Source organism: Amblyomma maculatum, chromosome 1 (assembly GCF_055883805.1).
Source record: "Amblyomma maculatum isolate TAMU_Amacu chromosome 1, ASM5588380v1, whole genome shotgun sequence".
Lineage (NCBI taxonomy): Eukaryota > Metazoa > Arthropoda > Arachnida > Ixodida > Ixodidae > Amblyomma > Amblyomma maculatum.
In genome coordinates, this window is record NC_139344.1 from 391,476,330 (window position 1) to 391,500,324 (window position 23,995).

General features: G+C 44.9%; 1 protein-coding gene across 1 annotated transcript in view; it reads left to right on the forward strand.

Moving 5' to 3' along the window:
* The first annotated feature begins 18,585 nt into the window (after positions 1-18,585).
* Positions 18,586-23,995, forward strand: part of LOC146208540 (potassium voltage-gated channel protein Shaw-like) — a 273,057-nt gene continuing 267,647 nt past the window's right edge. Inside the window, exon 1 of the mRNA XM_084594614.1 lies at positions 18,586-18,781. The gene's annotated coding sequence lies outside the window, so the exon portion shown is untranslated. The remainder of the gene's footprint in view (positions 18,782-23,995) is intronic.

Consider the following 23,995-nt stretch of genomic DNA (forward strand, 5'->3'; position numbering starts at 1 on the left):
GATCTAATGCAGTTCATACGGTGAAATTAAGCACAATCTCTAGGAATAGTTTTCCTAAAATTCGTACTAAACACTAGTCGGATGCTCTTAGGTTTGTAACTAATAAATTAATGAGGTAAAATGACATCAGTAAGAAGCGACATCGGATGCGTTACGTCGATAGTTACAGCATGCACACGGTTCAGTTTCAAGCATCAAGTATTCCGAGAGGCAATTCACACGATCACATCGAAGAGGCGACCTATAATCCTTTGCCGCATAGATAATAGTATAACTTGTGAAAAAATGACCAAGTGTGCGGATAATTGTTTTATCAGGTAACAGTGGTAGACTGGGCGATCGGGAAAAGTAGAAGGAAACAAAAAAAGGACGGGCATGCTAGCGAAACTTTTTTTTTTTTATTTTGTATGCACAATGTTCAATGTGAAGAGTGAACATGCTTTCTGTAATTAATTTTCGCTTCATATGTCAGTGCCAGCACCCCATTACGAGTTCAGCACAAGTGATCCACCTTATTCATTTTTCTTATTCCCAACTAGACCTGACGAGGTTGTTTCCATCATTTCCTCTCTAAAACTAACCAGCGCAGGTCTCGATGGTGTTCGCCCTAGCTATATAAAATTAATCGCCCCACCCACATCTCTTCTTCTTTCTAATATCATCAATAGCATGTTTAAGACCGGAATCTCTCCTCACGAACTAAAACACGGCAGAATCACTGCTGTGTTTAAGAAAGGTGACCGCTCCTTGCTAACAAATTAGAGACCGTGTACTCCCCTTTTTCAGCAAAGTAATTGAAAAGTTAATTGCAAACCGCTTAATCGAATATTTAAATAATTTTAATGTCCTTTCTCTTTTTCAATATGAATTTCGCCCAGGCTACTCTACTGACCTAGAAATCTCATCTTTAACAGATAAACTTAAAAAGAAAATAGACGCAGGAAACTCTGCTGGTGCTGTATTTATAGACCTCACTAAAGCATTCGATTCTATTAGCCGCTCAATTCTTTTCATGAAACTAGAAGCAGTAGGAATAGCAGGCCCACCATTGCAACTGATTAGAAATTTCTTAAAAGACCGCAGCCAGCTAGTAAGTATTTCAGGCATTTATTCCGATGAAAAAAACTACCGTAATATAGGCGTACCACAAGGCTCAATACAAGGCCCCTCTTCTTTTCCTTGCCTATATTAATAACCTGCCTAACCGCCTCCCTTCTTCAAAATGCGTTTTATATGCCGATGATACTACAATATCCACTACAGACAAATTCGTATCGGCTGTAGTTAGTAATCTTAACAAGGACCTTGCTCATATTTCAAACTGGTGCGAAATTAATATGCTTCAGATTAATCCTTCAAAAACTTCTTTCCTTTTGTTCACCTCCAGCCAGACAACTATTGCATCCCCACCGTGTATTCGTATTGGCCAGCATATAATTACAGCAAGCGATTACTGCATCTACTTGGGTGTGAAGTTGGATTCACATTTAAAATTGCCCACGTCAAAACTAAACTAGCATATGGCATACGCATTCTAATCAGAGCACGAGCCTTCTTTTTACATGCTACACTGATGTCTTTTTATTATGCATTCATACATTCCCACCACATCTACGCCATTGTAGCCTGGGGAAATACTTATAACACGCATTTAATTTTTCTACAAATGATTCAAAATTGTGCACTTATTCTAATTACTTACACCTTCGATGACTCTAGCGCTAAGCATTTACTTTGTAACCATGGAATCCTGGCAGTCGCTGAACTCGTTAAATACAACCTATGCATATTCTCCTACAAGTTACTAAACGACGAGCTTCCAGTATCACTTATCCCACAAATGTCACCAATAAATGATAACAAAACGCGATTTGCAAGAAACAAAAAATTTATTACTTCTTAGAATACGAACAAATTATGGGAAACAAACTTTTCATTTTTTTGCTATCATGGTCTGGAACACGTTACTATCCATCAACAAATCCCTTAACAAAAACAGATTTGCATCCGAAGTTAAACGTTTCTTTTTAGCAACAAAAAATAACTGATACTGAATAATGACTATGTTATCAGCTCTGCGTTAACTTGTTCAAAGTCTGTACTGTCATGCCTTTTTATTCTTTTATTACTGTTTGATTTGGTGTTTAACTTACTTGCTCAGTTCGTCTTATGTTGCAAAATATTTGCTGCATATCTTTTATTACTGTTTGATTTGGTGTTTAACTTACTTGCTCAGTTCATCTTGTGTTGCGATATAATGTTATTGTTATTATCAACTTATTTATAGTCTACGTTCAATTTATCCTAATGTGAATTATTGCTGTCTTGTATATTATTCTTTATCTGTTATTCATAGGACGTCCCGATACATTTACTGACGCTGGGACCTCCTTCTGTGTGTATATGCTGGAATGTACTCAACGGTGATATATTTAAATTGAACTGAATTGAATTGAATTAGATTTCAGGTTTGATTAGGCTTGATTGCCAAATTTTAATTTTGACGATACTGAAGGCTAATAACTGAAAATTGTCAAGCATGTTAATAGTGTAAATGCTGTTTCTCCGATTTTACGAATCCTTTACGCAAGCTTGAAATAAAATCTGATGTAGTCGAAATGAAAGTGTCCATTCGGGCACTTTGGCTGAAGCACCCAGTGTGTGGTTGCCACTGCTATTGTTTTTATCCAGACCTTCACTGATATTAAGACCAAGCAAGCTGTCTGGGCCAGTATGACGCGGGAAGTAGAGGCCTTGACAGTTTAAAAATTGTAATCGTCATCGGTCACGTTCTCTTTAGTATTAGTGGCCTACTAGTCCTTAATTCCGCGTCTAATTCGACTATAAAAAGCCTACTCTAATTGTTTCGATGTTCATAGCACCTTTAAAGGAAAACAAATGCTGAAGAGTAGGATTTCAAGCTATCAATACATTCCCCATAGGAATTTTAACTCGACAGCTTAACTCCGTTTTCCAGAAACTTCGGCGTCGACTTCGACGTTGTCAGCGGAAAATCACAGCCATGCCTCGGGCAGTGATTGGTCGTCCGGTTTCGTGACGTCATGACACCACGTGACAAGACCGATTTGGCAGGTGCTTTCGATTCAGTCTTCACCTTTAAGATGGAATGGAAGAATTGCGATGTGGCCTCTTAGCTGTAGAGTAAGACAAGCTGCACCAAACCTATGCAGGCTCGTTCGGCTTGGATAAAAGCAGGGCTTTAAAAACTGTTTTATTCCATACATATATTTTACATCAAGCAGAGTTGAACTTCAGATCGTTGTCAGCAGCATAAAGTATATTCTCAAACTAGGGAATCATGATGTAATTATTCCCCTTCAAAATGGTAAGCGCTACTTCTCACCAGCTATACTCATTCCTCATCTTCCTATTTATTTCTCAATTTTATCTTACTGCCAACAAATGTAACCCACCAGATCACGACACTCTTTCTTCTCAATAGCCAATCCACCTATTATAAACTTCAACGGCTAGGATACCTATGGTTGTAGAATCTCTCTCGCCTTCGTTGGCTGCATTGACGCGCGCGAAAATAGACAACCAGGCCTTTTGTACGAGCTTCGAACGGGCCCCCAATTATTATATTCTCTTACTGACACTGCTTTTTACTTTTATTATTTCAGTGTGTATTTGGGTGTTTTTGGCCACACAGTCAAGTTTCTCAAACGGCCTCTCAATCACATCCTGCGGGCTTTCTTCTTTTTTGTTTAAGTTATGGGATAGCGCTAGAGCCCTATGCCGCAGAAACTCCGGGGTAACTAGCGAATTTCTTTTTCTCGGCCGAATAATTCGAACGACCTTAAAAGGAAAAGTCAGAATAAATTAAGAAAAGGTCCAAACGAAGCCGTAATTAGTTGAGGATCGAAGTCTCTGTGGCATAAACTAAGAACATAGAAAAATGAAGTGTTGTAATTATTCAGGTATTGGAATTCGAACCCAATTCCTTTGACTGCGAGATGAACAAGCTACACATATGCCACGAATATTCTTTTGTTTTCTTTATTGCCGGTGAACAAAGCACACAAGGCACAAAAATAGCTGCTAATCTTTGACTGAATCGATGCATTAGGACGTTTTCACAGTGATCAATCCGTCGATAATTCTAATCCACTGAAGCTGACTACGGAGAACGTCTTTGAAAACAGCTACACTTTGTATAAAGTTTTTTCTGACAGGCCGTACGTAATTTACATTTGCGTGCCTTAACTGCCATCCGCGTTTTCCGAATACTGTGGAGGCTCAACACTACTATCATGCCACACGCGACCTCGACGGTTTTTTACCAGTCGAAACCGCATGCCGTAAGAATTAACACGTAGTTATTTCTTTAAGGCTATTTGTAATATATACCAGCGTGTCCCAGCAGGTTATAAATGCGTATTCAATGATCTCAATGTTTTTGTTGTTTTTTTATAGTCAAGTTGATGATCCAAGAAAGAAAAAAATGCCCTTCTCATTTAGACGCGATTTCAAGGGAATGGTACCAGAATAAAGTTTGTAGAAAAACAATTTGATGACCGACTCTACCGGCATCTTCCTAAATCTTTTCAGGATATCTTGTCCCGGGCCTCCACAATAAACGGATTGGTATAGAGGTGCAGGCCCAAAAGATTTAACAAGTCCTCATACCATTTCCTTGCGGCTACAGTACTCAGATACTCCGCAGAAATATATGCGCGCAAAATTTGAAAGGTCGACACAACTTCTCTTTATAACTCCCATAAAGCACGATTTGGGGCTAGATAGCTAGGCCAAGAAGGCTCGCTTGTTCAAGGGTGTTAGAAGGGAACTGAATGATTCTTTGCTGTGTTTTGAGTTATTGGCGTGTGTTGAAGACGTATACCGATGCTAACTGTAATTAATAATGTCATAAATAGGTGTTAGTAATTACCCAAAAGGCATATTGCAAGAGTAAGAAAATGCTGTGTATAAAAGGAAAAAAATGTCAGTGACAGCTCTGCTATGCCAGGGTATACGTAACATGAGGTTGGTTTATCTTGGCTTGTCCCGACTTTTCCTTGGTTTATCATAGCTGCCGGAGTTCCCGGGTTCGAACCCGACTACGGCGGCTGCGTTTCGATGGAGGCGAAACGATGTGGCGTCCGTGTGCTGTGCGATGTCAGCGCACGTTAAAGATCCCCGGGTGGTCGAAACTACTCCGCAGCCCTCCACTACGGCTCCTCTTTCTCTCTTTCCACTTTCACTCCCACCTTCCTCCCTTCCCTTACGGCTCGGCAGCGGTGTCCACAGAAAACAAGTGAGACAGTTACGGCGCCTTTCCCTTCCTATAAATAAATCAGTTTTTTTCTCCCTTTCCCTCTCTCTTCCTCGACACACCCTTTGTTCTTTTCCTCCTTTGGGGTTGCGGCGGCGGCAGCTGTGTCCCTGTGACGTAGCGTGGCTCTCACGCATGTGCAGCTTGTTCTGCGCAGAGGACAAGCGAAACTCCTTCCAACCCATGTAGTGTATGTAGCTCACGCTACAAAAGAGCGTACACAGCAAAGAAAATCGTTGTCTGATTCAGTCATATAATGAGCAGGTTGCAGCGAACAATAAGAAGGACAGACAAGAACATGGTCTATTGCCGTCGCCCTGTCCCACCCTTCAGGCGGAGCTTAGGTTTGTGAAAACACACACACACACACACACACACACACACACACACACACACACACACACACACACACACACACACACACACACACACACACACACACACACACACACACACACACACACACACACACACACACACACACACACACACACACACACACACACACACACACACACACACACACACACACACACACACACACACACACGCACGCACGCACGCACGCACGCACGCACACACACACACACACACACACACACACACATACATGCATACATACATACATACATACATACATACATACATACATACATACATACATACATACATATACACAGCAGTGGAGACATGCTAAAGGTCATGTAACAGGTTTTTCAGGCTTATACACACGCAAGCGTAACAATCAATGAGCACACAAAGTAAAATGCAAAAAAAAAAACATAAAATACATAACAGCAAAAAAATGAAAAACAGGCATGCACATACACAAATTATTTTAGGCGATTTTCATAATTGAGAGATTACGGAATACAGTTCCCTATGTGAGGAAAACGAATACAACCAAGGCGTATACATTTGGTAGGGCCAGAAATGGAAGTATTTCTTATCTATTTTATTTAGTATTATAATAATATAATTCTGTCGAAATAAAATCTTTTGATGGAAAATAAAACGTTATTTGCCCCACATACATACATACATACATACATACATACATACATACATACATACATACATACATACATACATACATACATACATACATACATACATACATACATACATACATACATACATACATACATACATACATACATACATACATACATACATACATACATACATACATACATACATACATACATACATACATACATACATACATACATACATACATACATACATACATACATACATACATACATACATACATACATACATACATACATACATACATACATACATACATACATACATACATACATACATACATACATACATACATACATACATACATACATACATACATACATACATACATACATACATACATACATACTGTGAAAGAAGGCCAGGTCGAGACGCCAAAGTCGTGACGGTAAGGCAAGGTACGCCGTGTCAGCGTTTTAATCTGATGGAGAACCCAGGCGCGTGCTGGAGCCGGCGCCGCGGGACGATGACGATGGTATGTACAAAAGAAATAAGAAGATTACGGTATGTACAAATGAAAGAAGATCCGTGGAAGGCTCACACAATCATCCCGGGGGGTCGGAAGCGGCCAGCCTGGCCGCTCCTAACCAACCGATGCACCGCGGCGCACAAACGGCTTCAAGCGGGAGACATGAACAATTTCAGTTCCACGGTGGCGTCGATCGGCTGGGGGATCAACAGGTGTGACTTGGTAGTTCACGGGGGAAGTTTGGTTTATGATCTTGTAGGGACCAAGATAGCGACGCTGAAATTTATCACTAAGGCCCGGGGCGCGCAGTGGTGCGTAAAGCAGGACTTCGTCACCGGGACGAAACGAGACCGCACGATGCGCAGAATCGCAGCGACTCTTGCGGTCTTCCTGGCGCGCTTCTGTGTTGAGGCGGGCAAGATGGCGGCATCTGGCCACACGGGATAAGAACTGGGCTGGTACTGATGAGGAGTAGTCAGGCGTAGAGAAGAAGAAAGTGTCGAGCATTGTAGTGGGAGGACGGCCAAAAACGAGGAAAAACGGAGAGTAACCGGTAGTCCGCTGTACTGCTGTATTGTAGGCGAATGTGACGAATGGTAGAATAGTGTCCCAATTTCGGTGATCCGGTATGATGTACATGGATATCATATCGGATAGAGTGCGATGAAATCGCTCAGTAAGGCCGTTAGTCTGGGGTTGGTAGCTTGAGGTTGTCTTATGAAGAGTGGATGACGCATGAAGAACTTCGGCAACGACTGTCGATAAGAAGGCCGTCCCGCGGTCACTTAAAAGGACCCGAGGAGCGCCATGACGCAGGACAATTGATCGAAAAAAAAAAAGTTAGCTACCTCTTCGGCAGAACCAGTCGGTACAGGGGCTGTTTCAGCGTAGCGCGTAAGGTGGTCAACGGCTGTTATAATCCAATGGTTACCCCCATCGGAGAGAGGTAGGGGACTATATAAGTCGATGCCGACTACGTCGAATGGCGTGGCGGGACATGGAAGAGGCTGTAGGAGGCCAGCGGGCGAAGAAGTCGGCCGCTTGCGGCGTTGGCACAGATGGCAGGAAGCGACGTATTTAGCTACGGTAGAAGATAGGCCAGGCCAAAAGAATCGTCTTTTCACGCGGTCATATGTTTTGTCAAAACCAAGGTGACCTGCAGTAGCGTCATCGTGGAAAGCCGCCAGTATACGTGAGCGAAGCGCACGCGGCACGACAGGGAGCCAACGAGTTCCATCAGGGCAATACACGTAGCGGCGTAATATGCCATCTTCGAGTTTGAAATTGCGAAGCTGTCGGCGAAGCGTAGCATTGGGCGGGTTGGAAGCGCCGTTAAGGCGGTCGATGATGGGCCGACAGTAGGCATCAGCTAATTGCTGCGAGCGGAGTGCGTGTTTGTGCTCAGAATCGTCAAAAGAAACTGTTGTGATATGCGTCGGGGAAAGAGATGGTCGGCTGTGGTCAGAGGTGGAAATTCGTTGCGAAGAAAAACAGCAGGCTGATTCCGTAAGTGGGCAGCGAGAAAGAGCGTCGGCGTCTTGGTGTTGGCGACCCGATTTATAAACGACGTCGAAATTATATTCTTGCAGGCGTAGAATCCAGCGGCCAAGTCGGCCTGTTAAATTTTTCAGTGAAGACAACCAGCAAAGAGCATGGTGATCGGTCACAACTGTGAAGTGCCGACCATAGAGATAGGGGCGAAACTTTTGAACAGCCCTGACGACGGCAAGACATTCCTGCTCGGTAATGGTGTAGTTTTTCTCAGCTGGAGTCAAGGTCTGACTGGCGAAGGCAATGATTTTCTCACGCGAAGTTGCATCGCGCTGCAGAAGGACAGCGCCAAGACCGTGACCACTGGCATCAGTGTGCAGGATGGTAGGAGCACTGTCGCTGAAGTGGCCAAGAACGGGATCTGATGTGAGGGCGTGCTGTAGGTCGGTAAAAGCAGTGTTGCACTGTTCAGTCCACAGGAAAGAGCTGCGCGCTTTAAGTAGTTCATGAAGTGGCGCAGCAATAGTTGCAAAATGCCTTATGAAACGCCGGAAATATGACGCCAGGCCGAGAAAACTGCGCAAATCTGCTGTCCGTTGCGGACGAGGAAAGTTCAAGACCGCGCTGATTTTATCTGGGTCTGGACGAATGCCCTCACTGCTAACCAGATGTCCCAATATTTTAATTTCCTTTTGTGCAAAGTGGCACTTCTTGGTGTTGAGCTGAAAGCCCGCTGAAGAAAGACACGTCAGGACTTCATTCAGGCGCGTGAGATGGTCGTTAAATGTTGCCGAAAAGATGACAATGTCGTCCAAGTAACATAAACAGGTTCTCCATTTTAGGCCCCAAAGTACCGTATCAATCATTCTTTCAAATGTCGCTGGTGCGTTACACAGGCCAAAGGGCATAACATTAAACTCGTAAAGTCCATCGGGAGTTGCGAAAGCGGTTTTCTCTTTGTTGCCCTCATGCATTGGTATTTGCCAATAACCTGAGCGGAGATCCAAGGTCGAGAAATATTCGGCGCCTTGGAGAGAGTCAAGGGCGTCATCTATTCGCGGCATCGGGTAGACATCTTTACGGGTAATTTTGTTTAGTGCGCGATAATCAACACAAAATCGTACCGATCCGTCCTTTTTTTAACTAATACTACTGGGGAAGACCATGGGCTTGTTGAAGGACGAATAATATCGCGACGGAGCATGTCATTCACATTTCTTCGATTACTTTTCGTTCCGAGAGAGAAACCCGATAAGGTCGTCGGCGTACGATCGAGTTACATTCAGTAATGATGCGGTGGTGTGCAACACTAGTCCGTCCCAGCGGAGGGGAAGTGGCATCAAAAATGGCTTGATGGACTTGAAGCAATTTCAGCAATTCTTTGCGTTGGTGCGGCGTGAGGTCCGGACTAATTGTCTTCGACAGCATCGGAAGAGAGACGTGCGATGAATCACGTTGCTGAGGTAGCGGGGCGGTGAGCACCATAATGGACTTAGGGTGAGCATTCCACCACGTGTGAAAGAAGGCCAGGTCGAGACGCCAAAGTCGTGACGGTAAGGCAAGGTACGCCGTGTCAGCGTTTTAATCTGATGGAGAACCCAGGCGCGTGCTGGAGCCGGCGCCGCGGGACGATGACGATGGTATGTACAAAAGAAAGAAGATTATGGTATGTACAAATGAAAGAAGATCCGTGGAAGGCTCACAATACATACATACATACATACATACATACATACATACATACATACATACATACATACATACATACATACATACATACATACATACATACATACATACATACATACATACATACATACATACATACATACATACATACATACATACATACATACATACATACATACATACATACATACATACATACATACATACATACATACATACATACATACATACATACATACATACATACATACATACATACATACATACATACATACATACATACATACATACATACATACATACATACATACATACATACTCAAACCATGCCTCTCAACCTAAACCCCCGTACATCTGCTGGTGCTTCGCCGCAATAACGTTGACTATGCGGCAGAGCACCCTTTACAGGCAAGTGTGTGTTGGGGCTATTTATTTGCGGCTAGGTTGATCCTCCCTAGTTGAATGCTGAAAGTTCGGGAGCGATCAGGGGTTGTTAGTTGCTGGTATTTGAGCGCAACTTCGGTTATTCATATTGTTGTGTAATGCCTTGCTTATGTATATAAGATAGTCAACGCAATTATTGTTATCTTTATCATAAGGGGAACTAGTAGTAGTAGTGGCAGTACAAGCAGTATGTGTTCAGCAACGCAGAACTGAAGGGCGTATGTGCGTCTTGATCACGTGACTATTTTTCGACCATCGACAAGAAGGAGCTGCATCCAACAGCTGGGCAATAACGACATGCCGCGTTTGGTCATTCAATCCTAACAGGCGGTGTGCGGACGACGAGAATGCGGCTTTGCGTCGAAAAGAAAGCCCACTCCAGCTTTCCCGTAGCACGGGCATCAACATCCACTTGAAACATAAAGGCAAAAACAAAACTCAAAAGCTTTCACACTTTTCTGTCTGTCCCTTCAATCTCGCCCTCGATGACTGAAAAGTTTGTAAGGCGTAAATATATATATATATATATATATATATATATATATATATATATATATATATATATATATATATATATATATATATATATATATATATATATATATATATGTATGTATGTATCCGCAGTAAAATATTTACACGAATACATTACTGTTGGACCTCATGAAGATCTACGTTCACGCAAACTGCGGAAAATTGCAGCGTTGTGCAGCATAACATGAAGCCAACGCCCAGACTTTTCATTCGAAAATAAAGAGGAAGATTTGAATATATAGTGTTTCCTTGCAATTTGTTTTAGCACGCATCACTGGACACACATTCAATTCACTCGGGCTTTACATAAAAACTGGCCTCTTTTTTTTCTTTCACACGTGGTCTATTTTTTCAACCCCGATTGAAAAATGTGTTTTCAAGTAGCAGGATGAGCAGCAATTCTCGGACTAAAAGAAAGCTGAAGAACAGAAAGGTGAGATAAGAAAGTAGAAAAAAAAATCTTCTGAGAGCTCTGGACTTGACAACGGTATTGACACAATGCTTTTTCTCTAAGCTCCATCGAACTTACGCCGGCAGTGGACACTTCGCCGAGGCGCTCGCTGATGCTTCCTTAGAGCTCTTTTTCTAGCGTCTCGCGTCTGCTTCCACTTCGGACTTGATTCCTCCGCACACAAAAGACGTGTCAGAACGACGCTAAATCAAACAGCCGACATCCCAGGGTAAACTCCTCTGGGTGACACTTCAGGAAAGTGCAGAGAAACTGCTTCGGCCGCTGTTTACTTTGTATTTCCCAATTCGGGCTGGCGCGGTTTGTTGTACTTTTTCCCTCGACCTTTATTTTAGGGGGCACTGAACGGGGTAGTGAGAACGAAGTGGGCAACACGTCTTTTCCCTCTTTGGAAGGGAATATATTGACGCGTTCGTTAGGGTTCGTAGCTTTCAGACACTTATTACACCAGTTGTTGCCTTCACAAGGAGGAAAAAAAGGGAACAATTAATGTGGACCGTGGGAAGACATGCTCCCTAACAAAACGAGGTTGTCAGGCTTTACGTTTTCAAGAGGAAGAGAAAGTTGTTTTAAGGCGCCGTCGTCTGAAAGCAGCAGGTAGTAAACATGACAAGGCATAATTATTTTTTTTAATATTTCGAGGTAACCTGATCACTATTTGAAGCCACGAAAGTGAGGTTCTCATTATGAGAGGGTAATCCGTACACTCATGATGAGCAGGGCAGTTACGTCTATCTCGTGTTAATCCGATTCGTTCTTTATCAACGCTACCTCATTCTCAATTCACACGTGGTTCTCAGCACAGCTTCATGGTTTTTGTATTTCTGTCTTTCCTTATGAATGAGTTTTATTTCCCTTGATTTATCTCAACCACATAGTCGGGCGCCAATTCTCCAAAATCCGTCAGCCGCTACGATTATTTGTAAGCTCTTAAAACATGTATTCAAATCTTGATTCCATCTACTTGTTCTCATGCTTCGTCCATCTGCTCCTAAAAAATAAAAGTTAACATGTTTTTGAAAAAAAAAAACGTTCGTTTTGCAGCTGATGCCTTGCAGTATTATCGTCATCTGCTTTGGCAATTAATTCAATGTATTTGGGCACGACTGTAGGAAGCAAGCTCGTGCTTTCGTTGCCTCCAATTTTTTAGACAATGTTCTGCGTTTTTACTGAAAGCTTGGTACTATCAGACTTTTCAGCCATTCTTCTCACGTGTCTGTGCAAGGAATTTCACGGGGCAAATAAAAAAATGACGGCCAACAAAAACTGCGCGAAATACGTTCAGTGGGGGAAACAATAATAGTCGGGTGTCTTTTACTCAACACCCAAGCTAGGTCTGTTTGTTCAAGGAATTCGAAAGCCTTGTGGCTGAGAGCCGGCCTATCGGCTTCTATTCCCGAGCCAAAATTGTTTATTTTGTCCTTTGTACGGCCGTGCAAAGCATACAGTCAGCCGAGAAAGATAGACAGGTGCAAGACGGTCGCGAATGGCTTTGAGAAACACGCGACAGTGTCTGTTGCGAAACGACGCATTTTCTTCAAAGTGACTAAGCCACCAGTGGCGGCGCAAATGCGCTTTCTTTGGAAACCGTGACGCAATATACACCGCCCCAGTTTGGACAGAAATTGCTCTCCTCGCCAGCGCCAAACTAATCCGACATTGTGAGTGCCCGGCCGTGCCCGAACAAGCTCCCTTTTTTTGTTTAATTTTCGGCACAGTGGAAATTATAAGCATGACTTTGATATTGCCATCTTTTTCGACCTACAGGCTCAAGCCAGAGTATACAGCTCGTTCGGTCGAAAAGTCATCGCCATAGCCGCAGCATATAATAATAATAATAATAATAATAATAATAATAATAATAATAATAATAATAATAATAATAATAATAATAATAATAATAATAATAATAATAATAATAATAATAATAATAATAATAATAATAATAATAATAATAATAATAATAATAATAATGAACATGTCGCGGAACCCTCGCTAGTGATTTCATACCAAAACTGTGACATCGACGTGTTTTTCATCGTTCGGTGTGGTGTCATGCTACTCCGCTTTTCGTTCAGCATCCATCTGCTAATAAAGGGGAATGCTAGGATGCGGATTCAAACCCACGACAAATAAATTAGCTGGGTTTTAGTTTTAGTTAAACCGGTAGGCTGCGTATGCAAAGCCGACGTAGCTTCTCTTTCTGTTCTTTCTTCTTCTGCTTCTTCTGCAGCGCGGCGTGGCTACTGATCGGGTTTACCCGACGGCTTGAAGAAGGGCCTAATCTGCGGTCGCTCTAAAGGTCAAACGTGGCTACCGGCCGGGTTTACGCGACGGGCTCAAACCTGGCGTAGTATTGCTTATGCATTATATACCTTCAATCATGTAATGCGCCTTCCTTTCCCCAAAAACCGGACCCGGCTCTGCCGCGGTGGGCCCAGCCGCGAGTGCTTGGTTTAGATGCCTGACTACTGTGCCGGAGTGCCCGGCTTCGTTCCCGACCGCCGGCGACTGCGTTTTGATGGAGGCGAAACGAAGAGGCGTCCATGTGCTGTGCGATGTCAGCGCACGCTAAAGATCCCCAAGTGGTCAAAATTACTCCGAAGTCCTAAACTAAGGCTCCCCTTTCTCTCTGTCCAATTTCACTCCCACCTTCCTCCCTTCCCCCACGCCGCGGTCAGGTGTCCTCAAAAACAAGTGTGACAGATACAGCGCCTCGCCCTTTCTTTGAATCAATTCCTATCAAGGCGAAAGCCTTTAATGGCTCATACTGTAGTTCGCAGAAGGGATCTTGGGTGGCATCATGTGACCTAGGGTGGCGCAATGTATAAACGAGAGTATGAGCCTTAATAGTAATTGAGTACCCGGGTTCGATCCCGACTGTGGCGGCTACATTTTGATGGAGGCGAAACGAAGAGGCGTCCGTGTGCTGTGCGATGTCAGCGCACGTTAAGAATATCCAGGTGATCGAAATTGCTCCGTAACCTTTCACACCGGCTCCTCTTTCTCTATTTCCACTTTCACTGCCCCTTTCCTTACGGCACGGTTTAGGTGTCCACGAAAACAAGTGTGACAGATACTGCGCCTTCCCCTTCCTGTGAACCTATTATATTACTATTCACAGGAGGGAAAAGGCGCCGTATCTGTCACTTTTTTTTTCTGTACGCACCTGGTCCCTTGAACGGTGAAAGGTCAAATCGACCTCAGACATCGGGTTTTGCGAGAATGCGGGTAGAAGTGCTTAAGAGAGGTTGGTTGTTTGGTTGGTTTGTGGGGTTTAACGTCCCAAAGCGACTCAGGCTATGAGAGACGCCGTAGTGGAGGACTCCGGAAATTTTGATCACCTGGGGTTTTTTAACGTGCACTGACATCGCACAGATTCAACACAGTAAACAAACCACGTAACCAAAATCCCTATTTTATAGCGCAGCTCTCTGGCGCCCATTCCTGCGTTTCGCGTCGTCGTCCCCGTCGGCGCTGTCCCTCGTAACCAGCTCCGCAACCGCAGAGCGCTCCTGCCGCCACCGTTTACCGCTACGTGTACGCTACCCCTCCCCTCCGCCTTCGTTTTCCTCCGTGGCGGCTGCCGTGCGTGTTTCCCGATTTCTGCGTTCGCCACTGCGTTTGTTTTACTTTACTGCTAGCTGCTGATTCTTGACTTGAGTGTAACCAATAGTATAACCATTCAGCTTATTTGTAAAGTGGAGGTTTATGATGAAACTAACATGGTCACAGCGCTAGCCGTAACTCCAAAAATGAGTCGAAGTTAGAAGTAGGGGACAAATAACGCTACAGCAAAAAAAAAAAAAAAAAAAAAAAAACAATACAGCTAAAAAATTATTCAGACTTCCGGATATTCTGTTTATGAACTTCTATGACGGGCTTGGCTCGTCTCTGACAAGCTGGCTGAGGAAGCTGCTCTTAATGACTCAGGGACAAGATCTACGTGACAGCTAGCGTGGTGTTGTAATAAAGTTCACACACCCTCTTTTTGTCCAGTGTGGGTGGCATATGAGCTAGCGAGTTAAGTACGAACTTCATGGCCCGGTTTGCCACAACAAAGTGGATGCGAGCCGCTGCTCTACACCACTGCTCCCACACTCAAGTCTCTCCGTTTAAAAGTAACGCTCAGCGGTTGCTTGCTGTGGGTTCTGCAAGGTAAGTTTCGCAAGCCACTTTCGAGAGTGAAGGCTTAGTAACCCAGCTTCCGTGATCTTGAGAAAGGTAACCGAGCCTAATTTTGGCCCCGTGACAATGCAAAGAGCCGGGAGATGAGGCTTGAATATTGTATAAAACGCATAGAATTCGTAGGACAGTTTCTTCCCCGTTTCGTCGCGTATGACTATATGGGCCGGGCGTTCTGGATGAGAAATACGAATATTAATGATCTACCTAAGCTAATAGGTGGAAGTGTGCTGCGGTCATTTTCGTTTGGAAAGAGGTAAATTCATAAACTCGGCGACCAAAGCTGTTGGTTATTCCAGGCTACGCTTAGTTGCAGGCAACGCAATCACTAGTACAGGGCTGCGCGTTGATTCTGGAACTCTATTTTTTTTCTTCGTATTACTTGATGAATTACCAAGATTTGACAAAGAGTTTTTGTGTACATTCCAAAAAAAAAAAAAAAAAGAGTGGCATCACACATCGATGCAGAGGAAGAAGAGTTGCAGATTTGTAACTCGACGCAGCTTTCAGTTTTATTTTCTTACTTCACAGCGGTCAGTTTTCAAATTGTAAAGAAACACTCTTTTTTCGAATTGACAAAACCATATTTAAGTATTCAGAATTAGGACAGCGGCAATCATGCAAACTGCGCTAAACAAAACATTTTAGTACCGGAGCGCGTTGGACATGCTTAAAACATGTGCGTAATGCTCAAAATTATATTCTGCAGCTGTTTCAAAGCGGTAAACCATATTACCAGGCTTATCTATTCAACCATAGCAAACTGCAGAAAAAATAGGTGTGTTTAATTTCAGCCAAAATGGACGTGTTAGTGTATTTCTCGAAGCCGTTAGAAAAAAAAAAGAAAGAAAAGAGGATATACCATATACATTTGATATACCGCGACTAGTCTGCAGCGTTGGTTCTTCAGGGAGATGAAGTAAAAGAAGGCAAGCGAAATTATATTCAATCTGAGCGAATGACATTACTACTGAATATAATCTGAGTGCTGCTTCTGTAAAGTTGAGTATTGTGTAAAGCCCGGTTTGTAAACACATTGAAGAGAGGTGCCGGTACAACCAATCAGAAATACAACTCATGGTTCACTAAGTATAAGTACAAGATACGGTAGACGAATAATAAACACTAAGTACAACCTCAGTGGAAATTAGGAAGAAATGGGCATGGGCAGGAAAAGTAGTGCGAAGAGAGGATAACCGACGGTCGCTTAGGGTAACAAACTAGATTCCAAGGGAAGGAAAGCGTAGCATAGGGCGGCAGAAAGTTAGGTGGGCGGATGAGGTAAAGAAGCTCGCAGGGGTCAAGTGGATGCAGCTAGCACAGAACCAGGTTAAGTGGAGAAATATGGGAGAGGCCTTCGCCCTGCAGTGGGTATAGTCAGGATGATGATGGTGATGATGATGATGATGATGATGATGACAACCTGAGAAAGTCACTGTGTCATGAATTGTATTATGAATAACTCATGCAAAATAAATAATCAACATGGTATTCACGAAATAAATATTCATTCAGAGAAGAGAAACACATAAGGAACAACAGTCTGGTGTCTATCAACTACGGTGTACCAAAAGCGGCAAAAGGGCGAAATTTTCCCGGCTTCGAGAGCGGGAAATCCCAGGAAACAGAGAATCATTTTTCTTAACCCGCATATCCTGTACAACTGTGGTAGCCCCTACTTTCAGCAAAGGAAAAGTTTAAAGGTACTGAAACACAAGTTTCAAACGCTCGGAGAGAAACCTCAGCCCTCGCGGAACTTTGGAAGAAAGAGCCTTTCAATTCACTGTCTGTCACCTTATTCTAAAGAACTAAAACAACGAGTTCATAACTCCAAAGGTCGACAGTTAGAAAAAGAAAAGTGACAAATTAATGGGGCCTATACGCCTAAAATGGTGGAGACGTTAATAACCCTTTTTTATCCACATGCAACAGCCTTGCCTAGTTCCAATAAATAAGAAGGAAGCTATGGTTATTTCTTCGTATTTTTCGCACACGAGCTGAAAGACATGATCACGGAAGCTGGACAACCCAAGGCTTCCCCTTCTCTCTAGTATGCGCAGAGCTGGAGGTACTACAGCAATTCCCGAATAAGGCATTTTGGTGATAAATCATTCATTCATTTCTTCCTTCAATATACTCGCAGGTATGCTGATTATTAGCCGGAATTTTGTTCCTGCTGTTGAGAGAAAAATTCACAATACCAACCTACTTAGCTAGGTGGCGAATATGTAGCAAAGATTTTCCACTGCTGCCTCATTCCAGTGCTGCCGGTGTGAGATTCATACTCACTGGATGACAACACATAAATAACGCAGAAGTCCATAGATGGCTCTTTAATCATACGACAACAAAATCAAGGTAAACGGCGGAAAGGAAACGGAGACATGACTGTGCCTGAGTAAGCGGCGAGTAGAAGACCAGGGCGAAAGCTGGAACAGGGTGCCGTTCGCTAGTTTTACACTGCGACGCGAGGCAACACTGAAATCGCTGCTGAGCTGATCGGGACGGGTTCACTTAACTCAGCCTAGTCGACTCCACGATTCAAGCCCTCAACTCGACACGAGTCGAGTTCATGTAAAGAGGGCTCCTTCGCGTATAGGGTCCCGTGTGACTGGTTCGCAATCGCCGGCCTCGGCTTCCGTGTCGCCGGTGGTGACGTCTCTCTTTAGCTTCCACTAGTTCCGACCTGCTTGGTGCAACCGGTACAAGGACAGATACCAGGCCGACCATGGATCCTAGTGCTGTGGCGCGTCGCTTGGGGGCCCGTGGCGCCGCACCTTGAGGGGGCTCCCCTGGCGGCCGCACGAGCGCGCGTCAATCGCGGCGCTTTGGCGCGTGCTTCCAGCGTCCGCCGCGCTGCTACGGGGGGGAGCCATTTTAGAGCGCCCGCCCAGAACGCCGCTCCGGGCGACGAGACCCGCGCGCGCGCTCACTGTCTCCGAGGCGCCAACCGCGGCCGCAGCCGCCGCGCGCGCTGCGCCACCAGCGAGGCGGCGGAAGCGGCACCGCGAACGAGGCTCCGCCGGCTCACCACGGACACCGCGCGGCCCTCAAGACCGTGCGTGAGCAGCCCTGTGTGGATGTCAGTGGCTGGGCGCCGACGCGCGCTCTTCTTCTTCTGCCAATGGATACCGGCTCCTCCGACAATCAGGTGAGTGAGGAGAACACGACTTCCACCCCTCTCTTGCACACGCACATGATCAATTGAGTTAACTTACTTTTCTTCGTCACAAAGTATCCGACTGCGCGCGGAATACTCGTTAAGTTCTTCCTCTGTTTATTTGTAGGCGCCTTTCAGAACTACAATAATGAACCCGCCAGTTCTTCAATGTAGCTTTTAGGTCACCGTTTTCTCCTGACGACGAATCAGAGCTACGCGCGCTTGGCGGTTTTTCCCGTCGCTTCTGTGATTACATTACGTGCTCACTGATTAGAGCTGCGCGCACGAGCGCAGCGCTGAAGGGTCATTGTGGTTTCGTGCCACTGTGGAAACGGCACGCTCGTCGTCATTCGCTACAACTCCGCTAAAACGCGCGAGCGCGCCCCAATCAGCGACCAGAGGGACACAGATCTGGACGAACGTGCTTTCCAGCAACTACAACAGCTCGTGGCACAACGCGTAGTGGCGGAGAGCGAGTGCGTGGAGAGGGGAATAGGTGAACGGAGGAGGTGGTACATGCATATAGGAGGAGGCCACCGCGGAGTCCAGGTTAGGGGCAGCAGCGCACACAGGCACGCACGCCAGAGCAGTTTTGAAAAAGCGCCGTAGCCTGAATCGATCGTGGAGCCACACGGCTCGCGCGCCTGCTGGTTTCGGTCCCCGCGACCAGGACTCACGGACGGGCACAGAGGGTGCTGCGGCCACAGACGCATGAGAGCGCGACGAAGAGAGCGAATAAAGAAAGGCAACAAAAGACTGCGAGGGGAAAAAAGGGAAAGAGAGCACTGGCAGGTTAGCCGGGAGGGAGGTATCGCTCTTTGTAATTAAAAATGCGGCGTTTCTGCGGTAGCACCGCTAATGCTTCGCAAAGAGGAGATAGAGAATGGGGGTGTGGCTGGCGGAGACACCCGAGTGGAAGCCACTTGGAAGTGTCGGCTTGGCACGCGAACGGCAGCTGTAATAGAGGCAGCTGTCGCAAGCGCGTGCAATCATTTACATGCTGAACGCCACTGATGGCTTCGTTGCATAACGCCAGTGTTGTGCGGCAATGCAGACCAACATTTTATAGGATGAACGAGAGTATGTGTAAGGGCCTATGATGTAGGCACATCGGGGCAAATGTGGCATTTTAGCGCACCGTAACATCGTGATATTTCTCTTAGACTTATAGTGGGAACTTAGCCTGACGTCAGACGCGTTCTATTCACTACGACTGAACTTGCGTGAGAAATGAAATTCTTTGGCCGCGTGCTCACATAAAGCTATTTTCTAGTGAATGAAGGGAAAGATCAGACCTGTCATCGCAAAAGGAAATATTCGTATGCTTACCAACGGGTAAACACTGACATTAGTAGTCTGGACTGTAAATTCTTCAACTTTGCCAATGCCGTGCTGTATACCGCGAATGAGAAATTTGGCCCTAGATGAAGCAATAAACCGTGGGCACAGATGAGTCACAGGTCACCGCGGTGGGAGAATTCCTGTAAATGCAGCATGCTGTCCTTTTTTTGCTTTCTCGGTCATTCAGTCAATAGAAGTATATGACGCATAAGTTAGCCATGCGGTGTCCGCATGACGGTTGGCTGGGCCGAAGTGAGCATAGAGGAGGCTGTTTAACGCAGACTAGACGCCTGAGCTCTGCTGTCGATCTTGTTTGCTATTCCGGATAGGAAGGGAGAAATATAAGATTATTATGAGGCTCATGCGTGGGGATGTATACAAACCCAAGGGCAGTTATTATTAAGGCAGGATTATTTAGTCTGGAGAAGGGCGCCGGCCTTAAGACCCCACTCAACAGCAAAGTGAACTCCTTCCTTCGAGTGCAGCGACCAGTTCATGATCCCAACCGCTAACTGGCCTTAGAAGCCGCAGCTTTTATACAAAGAGGCAGTCTGCGAGTAGATTACATTGAATATAAACTGTGTTTCGCGTGTCTCTCCGACTGTCACTTTGTGCCTACTCCGACGTGTCAATGAACGCTTTGCTGATTTCTTCGTGCCAAGACACCTCGAGCTAGGCACCTACGCAAGGCACGTTCCAGCAAGGAGGGTAACAGGCGATGAAAATCCGTAAAGTGGATGGGCTTTAACAGTTGTGAGCTTAATCTTGTAGTTGGGCTGTACCGGTACGTGCTTTGGTTTGGAAGAAGGTAGGAAAATCAGATAAGGGGTGTATAAGAAGATCCCGATGAGAGATTGTTTTTTTTTTTTTTTTTTTTTGTTCTTTGAAAACGCTGTTGCCGGCTTTATCCACACTTATAACGATCACATTTTCTTCGCTACATCATGTACTCAAAGCTTCAGCTTAGAAGCGTCACTGCGATTTCGATGTTCGTTTTACTGTTCGAAAGCGTAGCAATTTGCGACAGTAGCACACATCACGTACCCCCCCCCCCCCCCCCCTTCCTTTTTTCTTTATTGCTGGAGCTAAGCACCAATTCGGAGTAGGTTGCGTTGTATAAGATTGAAATATTTCAGACCCATAAGATGTTTTGCTCTAAGTGGCTGAAACAAAAAGTCAGACATACAATAAATCTTACTAAAGCGCAGAATATTTCCAAATCATACTCATCAAGGTACCAACTATAAGAATTGCAAGTTCCTTCGTTTTTAGGCCAAAGCATTTACAATCAGTCAGCAACGAAGACAAATACTGAACGAATTTCGTTTCCTTAGCGCTGGTATTCTCGTTCCGTTGTGCGATGAACGTGAAGACCAGATATTGAACGAATATTTCTTAACCAAACCTGACGCACTCTTTGTCATAGTTACGGCTATGCCTATAAGCAATGCTCCCAGGTACAAATAGTTCCTCAGAGCGTTAATTAGGCTCGGAGCAAGCCTAATTAGATACCTGGAACTAATTAACGTGCCAAGTTAACAGGACGGTGTGTTTGAGAGAAGCCTGATTATCCTAACTGATATCTCAAATGGGACTTGCATGAGGGAATGATGCCAAAACATCGTTCCCACCAACACGTATCCGGCAGCTTTAGCCATCAACAGCCCTTTGCTAAGTAACTGCGTGAGAGCGCGTCCATGGCGATGAACTACCCAAAAATAATATCTGTTATAACGAAGGAATAATCGCCAAGGATTCATTTTAAAGCGATCAATTTCTGCTATAACGTAGGCCTCGGTGAGCTAATTAAAATGATGGATACGAAAAGTCCGGAGCATGTTTGGTACCAAGTCGCACAAAGTTGACGTGTCATTTACAATCACCTTGGTCGGGCGAGAGAGGTTGCAGCTTCAGATTATTGTAGAATTACTGTTGAACCGCTTAAGCAAAAAAAAGAAAAAAGAAAAGAAAACCCCTCCTTGGATGTGTTTTCGCTTTACCTCCAGCGTTTTTGCATGTGAATTTTTTTATTCATTTCAATGCGCCGCAATTGTTATCCCGCCATAACATAAAATAATGCTTAGAGCAGATATGCACGGGTAATTTATTTGAAGAGAAACCAGCGCACACATATGGGACAGAAATATAAGAAGCACAACACAACGCTGACCACGTTATCTTTTTCTTCCTTGGAAAGTCTCACAAAGCTCTGCCATTGCATAAATTTTTTTAGCATTTTTAGTCACGACGTCGCCTGATTTAACAGAATAGAAAAGTATGGATGAATTATTTCTGCAGCGAGAAAGCGCAGTAAGGTTCGTTGTGGAAACTTCGTGCTCTGATTATTCCTTCCCTTACGGCGCAGTTGAGGTGTCCACAGAAAACAAGTGAGACAGTTGCCACGCCTTTCCCTTCCTATAAATCAATCACGTACCTCCACATTGGTTTACTTATCAAATGTACATGGGGCATGGCTACATGTATACAACGGCCCCTTTCAAACACTTAGGCGCGCCGATTCCCCAACTAGAAACTAATCAGCACGCCCGCTACAGTGTTCTGCGACTGAAGAAACCCACTGTCGGCAACTCCTTACCACAGCCACGAACTTCCCGTCTTCGATAGAGACGCGAGGTGCGTCGGCACATACCTACGCAACGAATAAATTACAGCAGCTCTGCCCTCATTAGAGTAAGGTGACACCTAAGCCGTCCATCAGCCTGAGTAGCCGAGGCTGCGCTCGAGTTTAAGACCCGAACTTAGAGTCATGGCGCAAGGCAAGCTGGCTCGCAGCTTGCCCGGCGAAGGACGTTTCGTCGCAAAACGACGTTTGTTAACAAACGGCCGCCGGAGCTCGAGGACGCCTGGCCGCCAATTACAGTCGAGCGCCGTTCCTCCACTTAGTCGGCAGGTAGCTAGTCGTTACTCCAAATCGCGCGTCAAATGGACGCCCCTTCCTCACCGACACTTTCCCCTTCTCCCCTCTGTCCTCGTCTCCGTGAAACGTTGACGGTTACTGCTCTGCTCGCGAGCTACCCATCGCAGCCGTTATAGTACGCTTGCGTATGAGTGCATGTATATCGACGTGATCGCACGTCTCGTAATAAGCAGGGCCGCGGATGATTACCGCGAGCGCGTTCCTGAAAAAGGAGGGCAGGTCAAGCACGGGCGATGGCGCGTCGATGCCTGTGATAGATACGCGCCCTTCGTCGGAGATGCCGGCCGCGTGTCATAAGCTCGCTGATACGTTAACGTATGCCACCTCAGCTCTTCCCAGTCTCCAAGGGAGGTTGCGCCCTCTCCCTGCGGCGATTCACGAAGAGAGCGCGCGCCTTTGGCTGATGTCGTCGAGATCTGTTTGCTCAGCTCAGTGCAAATGAACTATGCTTACGCGCACTTTGAAACTGAAAAAAAAAAAATAATAATAAAGCTGAACGGAATCGTGAAGAGTAATTCCGGTGTAATGCAGCTGTTTGATGAACGGGGCGCAATCAAGCGTAGCGTGCGAAGTACACCGAAGTTGTACCGAGTTTCTCTGCCTGTTCATCGTCAAATGAAGCGCAATATACAGCTGAGGGAAAAAGCCTTCAAGAAAAGAGCAGCTGATAGGGACGGGCTAATGAAAATTCCAGCGCTGCAGTTGCAAGTAATAATGAAGAAGCGATCCCCAAATTCGCAAAGCTTTAAAAGCTTAAAAGCATCAGTGCGATTGGGAGTTCGTATTTCTGCATATAAGCGACGTTCAAACATCTGAAACTCTCGCCATTGTTTTGCTCGGGACGCGGGGCTGCAGAAGGTATGTCTGATATTTGATGAGTTTTCATGTTATGTACTCGCGATACAGAGCAAACAACATTAAAACGA